Source organism: Hyla sarda, chromosome 5 (assembly GCF_029499605.1).
Source record: "Hyla sarda isolate aHylSar1 chromosome 5, aHylSar1.hap1, whole genome shotgun sequence".
In the NCBI taxonomy this organism is placed as follows: Eukaryota; Metazoa; Chordata; class Amphibia; order Anura; family Hylidae; genus Hyla; species Hyla sarda.
The window spans coordinates 119,818,278-119,833,896 of NC_079193.1; the positions used below are offsets into that span (position 1 = coordinate 119,818,278).

Below are 15,619 nucleotides of genomic sequence, written 5' to 3' on the forward strand. Positions count from 1 at the left end.
ATACCGGCGTGCCAATGGCTGTGCCATGGGCCTGCCTGTACCACTGCTCATCATGCAGAAAGACATTATTATGTAGTATATATTGTAGAGACTTGCTAACAAAATTGATAAAGTTTTGTGTCTTATTGGTGTCAGTAAGAAAGGTCTGCATAGCCTGTACACCCGCATCATGTGGGATGCGGGTTTACAGGCTTTCTATATCGAGGGAGACAAGTTGGTATGAGTCTTGCCATTTAAAGTCCTCCAAGGCTGTAAGGAGTTCACTAGTATCTTTTAGCAGAGTTGGGATACCTCTAAGTAGTGGAGATATTAGCCATTCGAGATAGCTGGACAGAGCTTCTGTAGGAGAGCCGGTGCCAGCTATAATTGGTCTACCTGTAGGGTTTTTGGGGTTTTTATGTACTTTTGGTAGTATGTAGATTTTAGCGGATTTTGGATGTGTAGGAATACGTTTTTCTTCAGTTTTAAGACTAACTGTGTTTTTTTCTACATGTCTTCTCAGCAGTGACCTAAGATGGTCGAGTATGCGACTTGTTGGGTTTTCAGTTAGTTTTTCATATGTGAATTGGCCACTAAGATGTCGCTGTATTTCATTATTGTAGGCTGTAGTGCTCCACACTACTGTGGCACCTCCCTTATCTTCCCTAGTAATGTGTAATGATTCATGTGAACTGAGCCATTTCAAGGCTGATATTTCACCTGGGGATAGATTACTATCTGAGCTAGGGTAGAGTAGTGCTCGGATGTTTTTTAGAACCGCAATTTGAAACAGATCAATGTTGCTGCTGGGCTTGAACGTATAGACAATGTTCCAGAGGGAGAAGATTGTCATACTTTTCTATTTCGCCAAGAGGCAATCTGGATAATAAAACTTGACGCTACTGGCCCACTGGGTTTAAATTATAGAAATGATTATTCTGCATTCCTGTGAATCCTTCATTTGTGTCTTTTCCGTTCTATACCATGGTTTTAGCCTTAACCACATTTTTGTATTTTGTGTCACATTATTTTTTTAATGTTATAATTCACACAATGTCTGTCTTGCATATAAAAGTGTTATTTCCACTGGGAGGAGACACACACACCGGGCCGGAAGAAGTGTTTGCTGAAGCGAAACTAGCTGCCACCTGTGGTGTACCCCTGCGTTTGAGAGCAGCTGCTCTCTCTCCCCGCTACATGGATTAATCTTTCCTGTACATGCTGCACTATATTCCATGGAATAAAAGATCTACTACCTGGGACATTCAACGTGGTGAGTGCGATTCATTTGCGTCTCTTGGTCTTCCTATATTGGATCACATATTTGCCTTTTCTACTATTGAAGCCGAACCGGCCTTGATCCCACCTCAGCAGCATGTTGCTAGACTCGGCAGTAGTTTGTCCTGACATACGGACTGATATACGGATTGGTAAAACTTTGTTTTGAAGTGCCTGATGGCTATCCTTCTGCTTTTTTGTTACTGTGTTATGATATACAACACTTTGATACATTAGCCACCATGAGCACGCCTGAGCTAATCACCAGATATAGACTATGAAAACTCATCTGCTAATGTGAACACCATCATAAATGCTGGTTGAGTGGACGCAGGGGCATACTTTTTGTCTTGTGATTCACAGGATGAGTTACTTACCCTAAGTACAAAAAACCTTGAATACCAGGTACACACCCTAGGTGAAAAATAAATTCGGCTTTACTGGACTGTGCAGTCTCTAGGTGCATATGTCAAAAGTAACAGAGTCCCGAGGGGTTTACGACCTTACAAACCCCCCCTCAGTTTTTAGAGGACAAAGAGTTTGTGGAAGCATGGCAACATGCCCACCTAGAACACTTCCAAAAATTACAATTACTGGTTCTAAACAATAATTAAAACGAACATGAAAAAGTAGCAGCTGAACTATGTAAAGCAAAAAAACTTACTAAAAATGCTTATTCCAGCTGAAAAATGTATCACATCAATGAAAGCTCTTGAGAAAAAACTGGCCACTCTACAGATAGAAATAAAAGAACAAAAACGTGATAAATATCAACGTGATAAAAACGATTTTGAAAACGGCCAAGTATTCTCATGGAAAAATTCGTCATCTATGTGCAACTATAATAACAATAATAAAAAGAGATGGCAATCTAAAAATAAGAATACACAACTAAAAGCTAAAAAAAAAAATGACTTTCTCACAACTGAGACAGAGTGTGATACCATGTGTGATGAAGGGGAAAACGCCGGCCTGTCTACAGCACTCGCAACAGCTGCAGCCCCTTTAGGGGAAAAACAAGGAGAGGTCATGGAAGAAAGAAAAGAAAATCCATCAGCTGGAAGTCCCAATAGAGACAGTTAAATCATCATCAACAGAGATAGTCAAGAGCACACACTCTGGATATGACAATGTCATCAATCTCACTGACACTGTCCTAAATCAGGATTGCCTGACAGGATCAGTCCTGTCAAAAGGCATAAACTTTGGACTCCATGATAAATTTAATAGGGAAACCTTTTATTTTATTTTATTCATTTATATAGCGCCTACAGATTCCGCAGCGCTTACAATTATGGGGTACTAAAAAAGACAAGTATCAGACAAACCTTCACTATAGATTTAGAAAAATTTACCTAAAACATTTTTTTTCTACAGGTGCAAAAAAAAATTAAAAACAGAGTGAAAACATTTTTCTAGAAGGCGAGATTCCATGTAGTATTTCTACCCTTGGGTTTAGCGTAGCTTATGATTTTACAGAAACTGACTTAGATAATGTTGCTGTCCTTAGTGACCTAATGGGAGAAGACTTACCTTTTGACATCTCTGTATCCACTGACAGAAATGAGAAAAAAAATTCACAGGAGGCAATAAATCAAAATTTAACCCTCCGGTCGCTCCCAGCAGCAACATTGATCTATTTCAAAATGCGGTTCTAAAAGACATCCGAGCACTACTCTACCCTAGCCCAGATAGCAATCTATCTCCAGGTGAAATATCAGCCTTGAAATGGCTCAGTTCACATGAATCATTGCACAATACTAGGGCGGATAAGGTAGGTGCCTACAGCCTACAATAATGAAATACAGCGACATCTTAGTGACCAATTCACATATGGAAAACTAACTCAAGAAACCCCAAAAGACGCATACTCGACCATTTTAGGTCACTGCTGAGAAGACATGTAGAAAAATCCAAAGTTAGTCTTAAAACCGCAGAAAAACTTATTCCTATACATCCAAAATCCGCTAAAAATAAACCAAAAGTACATTAAAACCCCAAAAATCCTTCAGGTAGACCAATTATAGCTGGCACCGGCTCTCCTACAGAAGCTCTGTCCAGCTATCTCGAATGGCTAATATCTCCACTACTAAGAGGTATCCCAACTCTGATAAAAGATACTAGTGAACTCCTTACAGCCTTGGAGGACTTTAAATGGCAAGACTCATACCAACTTGTCTCCCTCGATATAGAAAGCCTGTAAACCCGCATCCCACATGATGCGGGTGTACAGGCTATGAAGACCTTTCTTACTGACAGCAATAAGACACAAAACTTTATCAATTTTGTTAGCAAGTCTCTACAATATATACTACATAATAATGTCTTTCTGCATGATGAGCAGTGGTACAGGCAGGCCCATGGCACAGCCATTGGCACGCCGGTATCATGCACTTATGCAAACATTTTTCTGGCTATGTATGAACAGGAGTGCATTTTCTCACATAAAAACCCTTTCATCAGATATAGAAAATATTATTTAAGATTCATCGATGACATGCTAATAATATGGGATGGGTCATCAGATGCTTTCAAAGATTTTGTAGAACATCTAAACAATACAAATACCATCAATATGTATTTTACCGAACATTTTGGGGGAAAATCCTTAGAATTTTTGGACATATGCCTAGAAGTTAAAAATAACATCTTACACACCTCAGGATATCGTAAAGAAATAGCAAAAAATGCACTACTGCACTATCACAGTTCACACCCAAACTACATAAAGAACAATATACCATACAGTCAATTTTTAAGGTTAAAAAGAGCAAACAGTGATCATGAAAAATACTTGGAACAAGCACAAGCACACTTGGAACAAGCACATGCACTTACATCGCGTCTTCTCGAACGCGGTTATCCTCAGAAAATATTAAATAAAGCTCTCAAAAAAGTAGAGAGAAAAACACGAGAAGAATTGCTTAAACCTAAAAATACAAAAGCCGAAAAACGTTTCACTTTTTCTTTTGTGAATTCTCCCATGAATGATACAATCAAAAAAATTTTTTATGAAAACTGGTTTATGATTGAACAATACACCGACTTGGGAGCACAAGCAATATAAAAACCTATTATCACCTTTAGGAAATCCCATACCATAGGTGATTTTTAAAAAAGGGTAAACAGAAAATGCATGACAAAAAGGATACATGGTTAAAAAGCTGCCTAACAAAAGGAAATTTTCCATGCAAACACTGTAATTTCTGTCAATTTAATTTAGCTAAGAGAAGCTTTATCCTTGGAGGTACAAACATTTTTTTGAACCAATTCATAACTTGTCAATCTACACACATTGTCTATTGCATCATCTGCCCTTGAAATTTTTATTCCATTGGAAAAATAAAAAAAGGTGCCCCCGTTTCGTCTCACAAATGACTGAATATCATGAAGGCAAAACAGAGGGTTTAAAATTTGCTGGGCTTGAACGTATAGACAATGTTCCATAGGGAGATCGTCATACTTTTCTATTACGCCGAGAGGCAATCTGGATAATAAAACTTGACGCTACTGGCCCACTGGGTTTAAATGAAAGAAATGATTATTCTGCATTACTGTGAATCCTTCATTTGTGTCTTTTTCTTTCTATACCGTGGTTTTAACCTTATACACATTTTTGTATTTTGTGTCACGTTTTTTTTTAATGTTATAATTCACACAATGTCTGTCTTGCATATAAAAGTGTTACTTCCACTGAGAGGAGACGCACACACCGGGCCGGAAGAAGCATTGGCTAACGCAAAACTTGTTGCCACCTGTGGTGTGCCCCTGTGTCTGAGAGCAGCCGCTCTCACTCCCCGCTACATGGATTAATCTTTCCTGTACATGCTGCACTATATTCCATGGAATAAAACATCTGCTACCTGGGACAAACGTGGTGAGTGTGATTCATTTTCGTCTCTTGGTCTTCCTATATTGGATCACATATATGCCCTTTCTACTATTGAAGCCGCACCTCCCTTGATCCCACCTCAGCAGCATGTTGTTACACTCGGCAGTAGTTTGTCCTGACATAGGGACTGATATACGGATTGGTAAAACTTTGCTTTGCAGTGCTTGATGACTATCCTTCTGCTTTTTTGTTACTGTGTTATGGTATATATATATATATATATATATATATATATATATATATATATATATACACAGGGGCGGACTGACAGGCCGGTCCATTCGGCCGTCGTCCGAAGGCCCGGCCGGGAAAAGAGCCCGCTGCCTGCCGCCTGTTACATAAAATAAATAAAAAAATGTTTTTAATTGCCCGCGACACCCGGGCTCGGCACACACCTGGGCTTGGGCCTGGAGGACGGTACTGCTGGCTGCTGTTTTGCATCTCCCACACAGCCACGGCAGTTCTGTAAGAGAACCGCAGTGGCTGCCTGGGAGAGCCGCTTTGAACTCCGGCGTGGCGCTGCTGCGCTTAGACGTGAGGTCACGTCACTGTGGGGATGATGTGACATCACGTCTAAGCGCAGCAGTGCCACGTCGGAGTTCACTGTGCCACCGATCAGTGCGCCCTCCGCCCAGCTCTCTCTCCCGTACAGGGCCCTGCTTGTCCTCAGTGTATAGAGCCTGGCGTGTCCTCTGTGCACAGTGCCCTGCTTGTCATCAGTGTACAGAGCCCCACTTGTCCTCTATGTACAGTGCCCTGTTTGTCCTTAGTGTACAAAGCCCTGCATGTCGTCAGTATACAGAGCCCTGCTTGTCCTTAGTGTACAGAAACCTGCTTGTGCTCAGTGTACAGAGCCCTGCTTGTCCTCCGTGTACAGGGCCCCGCTTGTCCTCTGTGTACAGGGCCCCGCTTTTCCTCAGTGTACAGGGCCCCACTTGTCCTCAGGGTACAGGGCCCCGCTTGTCCTCAGGGTACAGAGCTCTGCTTGTCCTCAGTGTACAGATCCCTGCTTGTCCTCAGTGTACAGAGCCCTGCTTGTCCTCAGTGTACAGAGCCCTCCCAAAGAAGTGCCCTGATCTCTCTGCTGGCCTTCTCAGTCGACAGCTGCATGGACCCAAAACAGGGTAGCTTGGCCAGGTGGGTGGCTCATGAATTGTATAGTTGTATGTATCTTCTACCTGCCTTTCACCGCTCCCTACATGATGGCACAGTCTGACTTATAAGTTATATGTGAAATATAACTTATATCTCTGACTGTACCATCATGTAGGGGGCGGTGAATGGCAGGTAGAAGAGGGAGTGGGCTTCCCAGCAGCACAGAGTATTTCTGGTAGGAACTGTAGTGAAGCAGACAGTTCCCTCCAGAAATACTCTGTGCTGCTGTGCTATTTCTTTAATAAATCTAAGAGGCCTCAGCCTCACCCAAGCAGGGGGCAAAAAAGGTAAAGTGTGTGGCTTATAAATGGACCATTTGTTATTTTTTTTACCTGCCTTTCACTGCTCACTATATGATGGCGCAGTCAGAGATTAGTTATATATCTGACTGTGCCATCATGTAGTGAGCGGTGAAAGGCAGGTACTCCTGTGGAAAACTTTTATTTAAATTTTTTTAAATCAACTGATGCTAAAAAGTCAAACAGATTTGTAAATTGCAATAAAAGAAGGAAATGATGTCCGCACTCACCATGCCGTAGAAAATTGGATATGCTTTATTAGCGTCTTCAGAGTTCCATAAGAAACAATATCAAAAACACTCAGGTGCAGGGAGGGGGAGCTGCTCCTGGCAAGGAGACTGGGAGCGGCTGTCAGGAACAACAGCACTGTTTCGCGTTATCCACACTTCTTCCGGTTCCTGGTTCTCTGGAATACTTTTCAGGTATATATTGGTAAAGACGGGAAGGGGAGGAGTGAACCCATCACCAATATAAAATACCTCATAGGAATACAATAAAAGTTAAAAACAGAGAGGACAGTATAAATCCTATTATCATGGATACTTATTGTTAACTGCTGGATCATATATTATTATTTATAGAAAAGAACTAAGATCGTTCCGATCGTTAAATCCCATTGGGCCCAATGCCTTTAATTTAATTATCCATCTGGCTTCGCTTTGAATTAATTTAAGGTGCCTGTCCACACCTTGCGGTTGTAGCGGGATATGTTCTATGCCTGCGAATTTCATGCATTCAAACTTTCCTTCGTGTTTTTCTTCTATATGTGTAATAAGACGTGTCGCTCCTATTTTAGATTTTAATGAGTAAATATGTTCTCTGAACCTCGTGTTTAAATTTCTTTTAGTTTGTCCAATATAGTATTGTCCACAAGGACATACTATACAATACACTACAAATTGCGATTTACATGAAATAAATTGATTTACATTAATAACATTACCTCCTAATTGGAATGATTTCTTTTTTAATAGAAAAGTACAATATTTACAATGCCCACATGGAAAATTTCCATGTGGTGCTTGTTTATTTAGCCAATCGGATTTATTTACATTATTTTTTTTATCTTTTTTAATTACATCTGCTATTGTTTTATTTTTTCAAAATGTAATAATAGGTTTGTTTTTTGCTATATCTGATACAAGAGGATCTTGTTCCAGCATATACCAATTTGATCCTATAGAATTTTTTATGGCAGTGTTCATAGGGCTATTTTCGAACGAAAAAATACATTTCTTCTGTTTGAGATTGGATTGTTTTCTCTTTTTTACTCTGTTGGGAATTAATAGCTCTTCTCTTTCTCTGGATTCTGCTTTCATAAATGCTTTATCAATTACATTTTTTGGATAATTCCTTTCTTTTAGTCTTTTTTTCACATCTGCTTGTTTGTAATAGGTGGTTGGATCACTATTTATTCTTTTTAGTCTGACAAACTGAGAGTATGGAATATTATTTTTAATATAATAAGGATGCGAACTTTGATAATCTAGTAGGGAATTTCTTGCTGTAGTTTTTCGATAGCCCTCTGTTTTTAACACATTATTTTCTATATTTAAAGTCACATCTAAGAAGTTCAGAGATTTGCCTCCATATTCATGAGTGAACAACATATTCATGTCATTTAAATTTAAATAATGTACAAATTCTTCAAATTGTAATTCATCTCCATCCCAAATAATAAGGATATCGTCCACATATCTCAGGAATCCCTTCACAAAACGTGTGAAGGGATTCCTGAGAGTGTGGACGTAGGCCTGTTCAAATACTGCCAGGTATATATTAGCCAGTGAACATGATACCGGTGACCCCATCGGGGTTCCATGAATTTGTCTATCGTTAAACATAAATGTGTTATTACTTAAAATGAATTCAAGGGCTTCACTAACAAAATCTATGAAATCTTTTGATTTTCCTGAATGTGAAAGAAAATGGGTCATAGCTCGTATCCCTGCTTCCCAGGGAATACGCGTACAGAGACTTTCCACATCTAGCGAAACTAGTTTATATGAATGTTGCCAAGTATACAGTTCTAAAATACTGAGTAAATCACTTGTATCTCTAACATAAGAATGAATACTGGGGAGCAAGGGTGAAATTAACCATTCAATATAACTAGATAAATATTGTGTCGCTGACCCGATCCCTGCGACAATAGGTCGGCCGGGGGGTCGGGTCAGCGACTTGTGAATTTTTGGGAGTATATACCAAGTAGCGGGTTTTGGATGATCAGGTAGGAGTTTGGCAGCAGTGTGTTCAGTAAGTACATTATTTTCTACCGGTTTTCTCAAAAGAGAGCGTAATTTGTTAATAATTTTAGAGGTAGGATTCGTAAATAATTTTTCATATACGTTTTTGTTGTTGACCTGGAGCATGGCCTCGGCGTCGTGGTCGGCTCTTGGCCATACTACCACGGCGCCGCCCTTGTCCGCTCTAGAAACAACTAAATTATCGTTTGAACTTAACCATTTAATGGCTTCCCTGTGTGGGATAGACAAATTAATAGTAGGTTCTGGATAAATCATTGCATATACATAGTTACATAGTTACATAGTTAGTACGGTCGAAAAAAGACATATGTCCATCAAGTTCAACCAGGGAATTAAGGGGTAGGGGTGTGGCGTGATATTGGGGAAGGGATGAGATTTTATATTTCTTCATAAGCATTAATCTTATTTTGTTCCAGGAATGTATCTAATCCTGTTTTAAAGCTGTTAATTGTTCCTGCTGTGACCAGTTCCTGAGGTAGACCGTTCCATAAATTCACAGTCCTCACGGTAAAGAAGGCGTGTCGCCCCTTGAGACTAAACTTTTTTTTCTCCAGACGGAGGGAGTGCCCCCTCGTCCTTTGGGGGGGTTTAACCTGGAACAGTTTTTCTCCATATTTTTTGTATGGGCCATTAATATACTTATATACGTTTATCATATCCCCCCTTAAACGTCTCTTCTCAAGACTAAACAATTGTAACTCCTTTAATCGCTCCTCATAGCTAAGATGTTCCATGCCCCATATTAGTTTAGTCGCGCGTCTCTGCACCCTTTCCAACTCCGCAGTGTCCCTTTTATGGACAGGTGACCAAAACTGAACAGCATATTCCAGGTGAGGCCGTACCAATGCTTTATAAAGGGGGAGTATTATGTCCCTGTCCCTTGAGTCCATGCCTCTTTTGATACATGACAATATCCTGCCGGCTTTGGAAGCAGTAGCCTGACATTGCATGCTATTCTGTAGTCTGTGATCTACAAGTACACCCAGATCCTTCTCTACCAGTGACTCTGCCAGTTTAATCCCCCCTAAGACATACGATGCATGCAGGTTATTAGTACCCAGATGCATAACTTTACATTTATCCACATTGAACCTCATTTGCCAAGTGGATGCCCAGACACTTAGTCTATCCAAGTCATCTTGTAACTTATGCACATCCTCTATAGACTGTACTGTGCTACAAAGCTTGGTGTCATCTGCAAAGATAGAAACAGAGCTGTTAATACCATCCTCTATATCATTGATAAATAAATTAAACAACATCTTTTTTTACTGTCTGCCAAAACAGATCGAGACAACTGCCTGGTGGAATACCTGGGCACAATTTCGACCTGTTCCCTCCTTTGAATGCTTCCATGTCTGGGGATTCTTTTATTAGATTATGTATGGGCAGATCATTCGACATAAGTTCTACCAGCATGGAAACATTCCTGTAATCAGTTTCATCAAAATCTTTTGTAATGGGAAAACCCAATGAGCTAATATTACAGGGTTTTTCACCTTCTTTTTTATTTTTATCTATATCCCCTGTGTTATATTTATTTGATTTTTCTTTGCTGTTAGTGACATTAAAAAATCTTTCCAAACTAATTTTTCTCATCGCATTAAATAGATCTATTTTGAAAGTCTCTTCCTTGAATTTTTCACATAATCCATAATTCAGTCCTTTTTGAAGAACTTCCAGACAAGCTTTAGATAAAGTAATGTCCGATATATTTATAACATTAGAGAAATCCTTTATTGTCTCCACGACACATTCTTTCTTTTCTTTGGCAATGACCACACGTTGCGTTTTTCTCTTTCCTTTTCTCCCCCTTCTGGTTTTCCTCCTAAAGGGGTAGTAGATGTTTCTGACTTGCTTGTTCCCGGGGCTTGTTCGTCTGACGAATCAGATTCTGTGGTGAAAAAATCTGTACTTTTCGTTGTTTTTTTATATTTATTTTGTGTTGTATATTTCGGTTTGGTATAATTACTTGTTTTATAATTTTGTGACTTCCATGAAAAGATTTTTCCTGTGTCAAAGTCCTTTTTATCTCTTATATACTTGTCTCTTTTAGTTTCTTTTATCACACTTTGCAGTTTTTGTAATTTTTTATCCAGAGATGTACAGAAGGCATTATATTGAGTCACAGAGATGCGTTTTTTGAGTTCTGATTTTGCCCGTAATAATTCCATAGTAATGGTTTCATAATCTCTTTGGTTTATCTGTAAAACAACTTCTTGCAATTCTAATCCATGTTTTAAATGAGCATTTTTCCATTCTGTCATGAACAAGATATCATCGTGAAATTGCGAAGGAGCTTTGTAGGTTCGTAGACCTCTAGGAGCTCTATTACACTCTTTGTAGGCAGTGAGTGATTTTATTGTCCAAAACACATGTGTTTCTTTTTCTCCAAGTGTGTGAAACTCCAGGGCTTTAACACTTAGTGTTTGGAGTTCGTCCAGGGTATCACATGATAAAAAATACGCTCCTGCATCCTCCCTCCCTGTAAATTCTGTAGTTTCCATATTATTTTCTGTATCAGTGTGCATATGTGCTGTGGTCTCATTATGCGTGCTCTCATCCATGATAAAGCAAATCAAACAAATAGTAGTAAGAGAGGAGTGGGTGGGCACTGCTGAAAAACCACTATGCAGACATCTAATCAGTATTCCCGGGTGTGGCTGGATAAGGTGCTGGACATACACAGGTAACAGTCCTGATAGAATCGCAATAAAAGAAGGAAATGATGTCCGCACTCACCATGCCGTAGAAAATTGGATATGCTTTATTAGCGTCTTCATGTGTTTTTATGTGTTAAAAACAGAGGGCTATCGAAAAACTACAACAAGAAATTCCCTACTAGATTATCAAAGTTCGCATCCTTATTATATTAAAAATAATATTTCATACTCTCAGTTTGTCAGACTAAAAAGAATAAATAGTGATCCAACCACCTATTACAAACAAGCAGAAGATCTGAAAAAAAGACTAAAAGAAAGGAATTATCCAAAAAATGTAATTGATAAAGCATTTATGAGAGCAGAATCCAGAGAAAGAGAAGAGCTATTAATTCCCAACAGAGTAAAAAAGAGAAAACAATCCAATCTCAAACAGAAGAAATGTATTTTTTCATTCGAAAATAGCCCTATGAACACTGCCATAAAAAATTCTATAGGATCAAATTGGTATATGCTGGAACAAGATCCTCTTGTATCAGATATAGCAAAAAACAAACCTATTATTACATTTTGAAAAAATAAAACAATAGCAGATGTAATTAAAAAAGATTAAAAAAAATAATGTAAATAAATCCGATTGGCTAAATAAACAAGCACCACATGGAAATTTTCCATGTGGGCATTGTAAATATTGTACTTTTCTATTAAAAAAGAAATCATTCCAATTAGGAGGTAATGTTATTAATGTAAATCAATTTATTTCATGTAAATCGCAATTTGTAGTGTATTGTATAGTATGTCCTTGTGGACAATACTATATTGGACAAACTAAAAGAAATTTAAACACGAGGTTCAGAGAACATATTTACTCATTAAAATCTAAAATAGGAGCGACACGTCTTATTACACATATAGAAGAAAAACACGAAGGAAAGTTTGAATGCATGAAATTCGAAGGCATAGAACATATCCCGCTACAACCGCAAGGTGTGGACAGGCACCTTAAATTAATTCAAAGCGAAGCCAGATGGATAATTAAATTAAAGGCATTGGGCCCAATGGGATTTAACGTTCGGAACGATCTTAGTTCTTTTCTATAAATTATAAGATATGATCCAGCAGTTAACAATAAGTATCCATGATAATAGGATTTATACTGTCCTCTCTGTTTTTAACTTTTATTGTATTCCTATGAGGTATTTTATATTGGTGATGGGTTCACTCCTCCCCTTCCCGTCTTTACCAATATATACCTGAAAAGTATTCCAGAGAACCAGGAACCGGAAGAAGCGTGGATAACGCGAAACGGTGCTGTTGTGCCTGACAGCCGCTCCCAGTCTCCTTGCCAGGAGCAGCTCCCCCTCCCTGCACCCGGGTGTTTTTGATATTGTTTCTTATGGAACTCTGAAGACGCTAATAAAGCATATCCAATTTTCTACGGCATGGTGAGTGCGGACATAATTTCCTTCTTTTATTGCGATTCTATCAGGACTGTTACCTGTGTATGTCCAGCACCTTATCCAGCCACACCCGGGATATACTGATTAGAAGATGTCTACATAGTGGTTTTTCAGCAGTGCCCACCCACTCCTCTCTTACTACTATTTGTTAGATTTGTAAATTACTTCTATTTAAAAATCTTAATCCTTCCAGTACTTATTAGTGGCTGTATACTACAGAGGAATTTCTTTTCTTTTTGCATTTCTCTTCTGTCACGACCACGGTGCTCTCTGCTGACACCTCTATCTATGTCAGGAACTGTCCAAAGCAGGAAAAATTCCCCACAGCAAACACATGCTGCTCTGGACATTTCCTAAAATGGACAGAGGTGTCAGCAGAGAGCACTGTAGTCATGACAGAAAAGAAATCCAAAAAGAAAAGAATTTCCTCTGTTGTATGCAGCTGCTAATAAGTACTGGAAGTAATTTACAAATCTGTTTAACTTTCTTGCACCAGTTGATCTAAAAAAATGTTTTCCACTGGAGTACCCCTTTAAGGTGAGTGAAGACAGGAGCCAAGTTGGACTGGGTGTCACAGACAGAGATCCCAAGTGGGCATAAAAAGGAGGAGGAGAGTCCAGTGTTTTTAAGCGCTTGGTGTAGTTAAGGTGATTGGTATTGCCATCCCTTAAAGTAGACCATAGCCTCAAGTGCACTGCACCCCCTATTCCTTTCTATGGCATTTGAAGCCAAAATGATACTGTTTTTTGACTCGAAAAACAGGGGTCTTAATGTGGATTTGAGCTTCTTATCTCATTATCAAAATTTCTTCTAACCTGTGCTGTACTGTATTCTCTTATAACCTGCACTGTGTTCTCTTTTACATCTCACTATGTCCTGCAAATTATCAGTCTCTCCCCTGCTCCCCCCTCCCTCCCCCTTTTTCTCATTCTTATCTATTTACTCTATGTTCCCATAACAGGACAATTTATGGCCCATCTTCGTGTGAATTCTCCACATCTATTGTCTTAACCCCTGCATATTTGTGAGATGTAAACTGTGTCTTCTACTTGTGAGCTTAGATTTGCTTTGGACTTAAAGGTAGGAATCCCGAAAGCTTGTCTATACAAAATGCTGTTAGTCCAATAAAAAAGGTATTACAAGATACTGCAACACTTTATGATTTGCATCTGCATCACTGGACTAATACGGCTACTCAAATTTACTGCATTATGGCAAATATTCATATACATACTGGGTGGGAATAGGGGCGGGGCAGAGGTGGGGACAGGGGTGGAGTCTTGCTGGGGGCCCTTGCTTTATTTGGTCCGGGGGCCCTGAGTGGCGTCAGTCCGCCCCTGTATATATATATATATATATATATATATATATATATATATATATATGGTTACAAATGCAATTATGGACCTGAAACAGAAAATGACAGACTGATATAGAGGGCACGCCCAAGAGGGCTTGCAATCTACAAGGGGAGGGATACAGTAGGTGAGAGGAGACAGCTGGTTATCTGTTAGTAGTTAGGGAAGCAGCCGTTATTGTAGGCTATATGCTTTTCTGATGAGATGGGTAGTCAGGTTGCTTTTAACCCCTTAACGACGCAGGACGTATATTTACGCCCTGCGCCGGCTCCCGCGATATGAAGCGGGATCGCGCCGCGATCCCGCATCATATCGCGTGGGTCCCGGCGCTAATCAACGGCCGGGACCCGCGGCTAATACCACACATCGCCGATCGCGGCGATGTGCGGTATTAACCCTTTAGAAGCGGCGGTCAAAGCTGACCGCCGCTTCTAAAGTGAAAGTGAAAGTGACCCGGCTGCTCAGTCGGGCTGTTCGGGACCGCCGCGGTGAAATCGCGGCGTCCCGAACAGCTGATCGGACACCGGGAGGGCTCTTACCTGCCTCCCCGGTGTCCGATCGACGAATGACTGCTCCGTGCCTGAGATCCAGGCAGGAGCAGTCAAGCGCCGATAATGCTGATCACAGGCGTGTTAATGCACGCCAGTGATCAGCATTAGAGATCAGTGTGTGCAATGTTATAGGTCCCTATGGGACCTATAACACTGCAAAAAAAATGTTAAAAAAAAGTGTTAATAAAGGTCATTTAACCCCTTCCCTAATAAAAGTTTGAATCACCCCCCTTTTCCCATAAAAAAAATAAAACAGTGTAAAAAAAATAAAAAATAAACATATGTGGTATCGCCGCGTGCGTAAATGTCCAAACTATAAAAATATATCATTAATTAAGCCGTACGGTCAATGGCGTACGCGCAAAAAAATTCCAAAGTCCAAAAAAGCGTATTTTGGTCACTTTTTATATCATTAAAAAATGAATAAAAAGTGATCAAAAAGTCCGATCAAAACAAAAATCATACCGATAAAAACTTCAGATCACGGCGCAAAAAATGAGTCCTCATACCACCCCATACATGGAAAAATAAAAAAGTTATAGGGGTCAGAAGATGACATTTTTAAACGTATAAATTTTCCTGCATGTAGTTATGATTTTTTCCAGAAGTGCGACAAAATCAAACCTATATAAGTAGGGTATCATTTTAACCGTATGGACCTACAGAATAATGATAAGGTGTAATTTTTACCGAAATATGCACTGCGTAGAAACGAAAGCC

At 39.5% G+C, this 15,619-nt stretch overlaps 1 protein-coding gene across 5 annotated transcripts in view; it reads right to left on the reverse strand.

Moving 5' to 3' along the window:
* The window catches only part of SLC6A19 (solute carrier family 6 member 19), a 283,454-nt gene that overhangs the window by 143,756 nt on the left and 124,079 nt on the right, over positions 1-15,619 (reverse strand). Inside the window, exon 1 of one of the 5 annotated variants that reach the window (XM_056520181.1) lies at positions 6,834-6,962. The exons of the other annotated variants lie outside the window; for them this stretch is intronic. The gene's annotated coding sequence lies outside the window, so the exon portion shown is untranslated. Of the gene's footprint in view, positions 1-6,833; positions 6,963-15,619 lie in introns of those variants that run through there. 5 annotated transcript variants of the gene reach the window in all.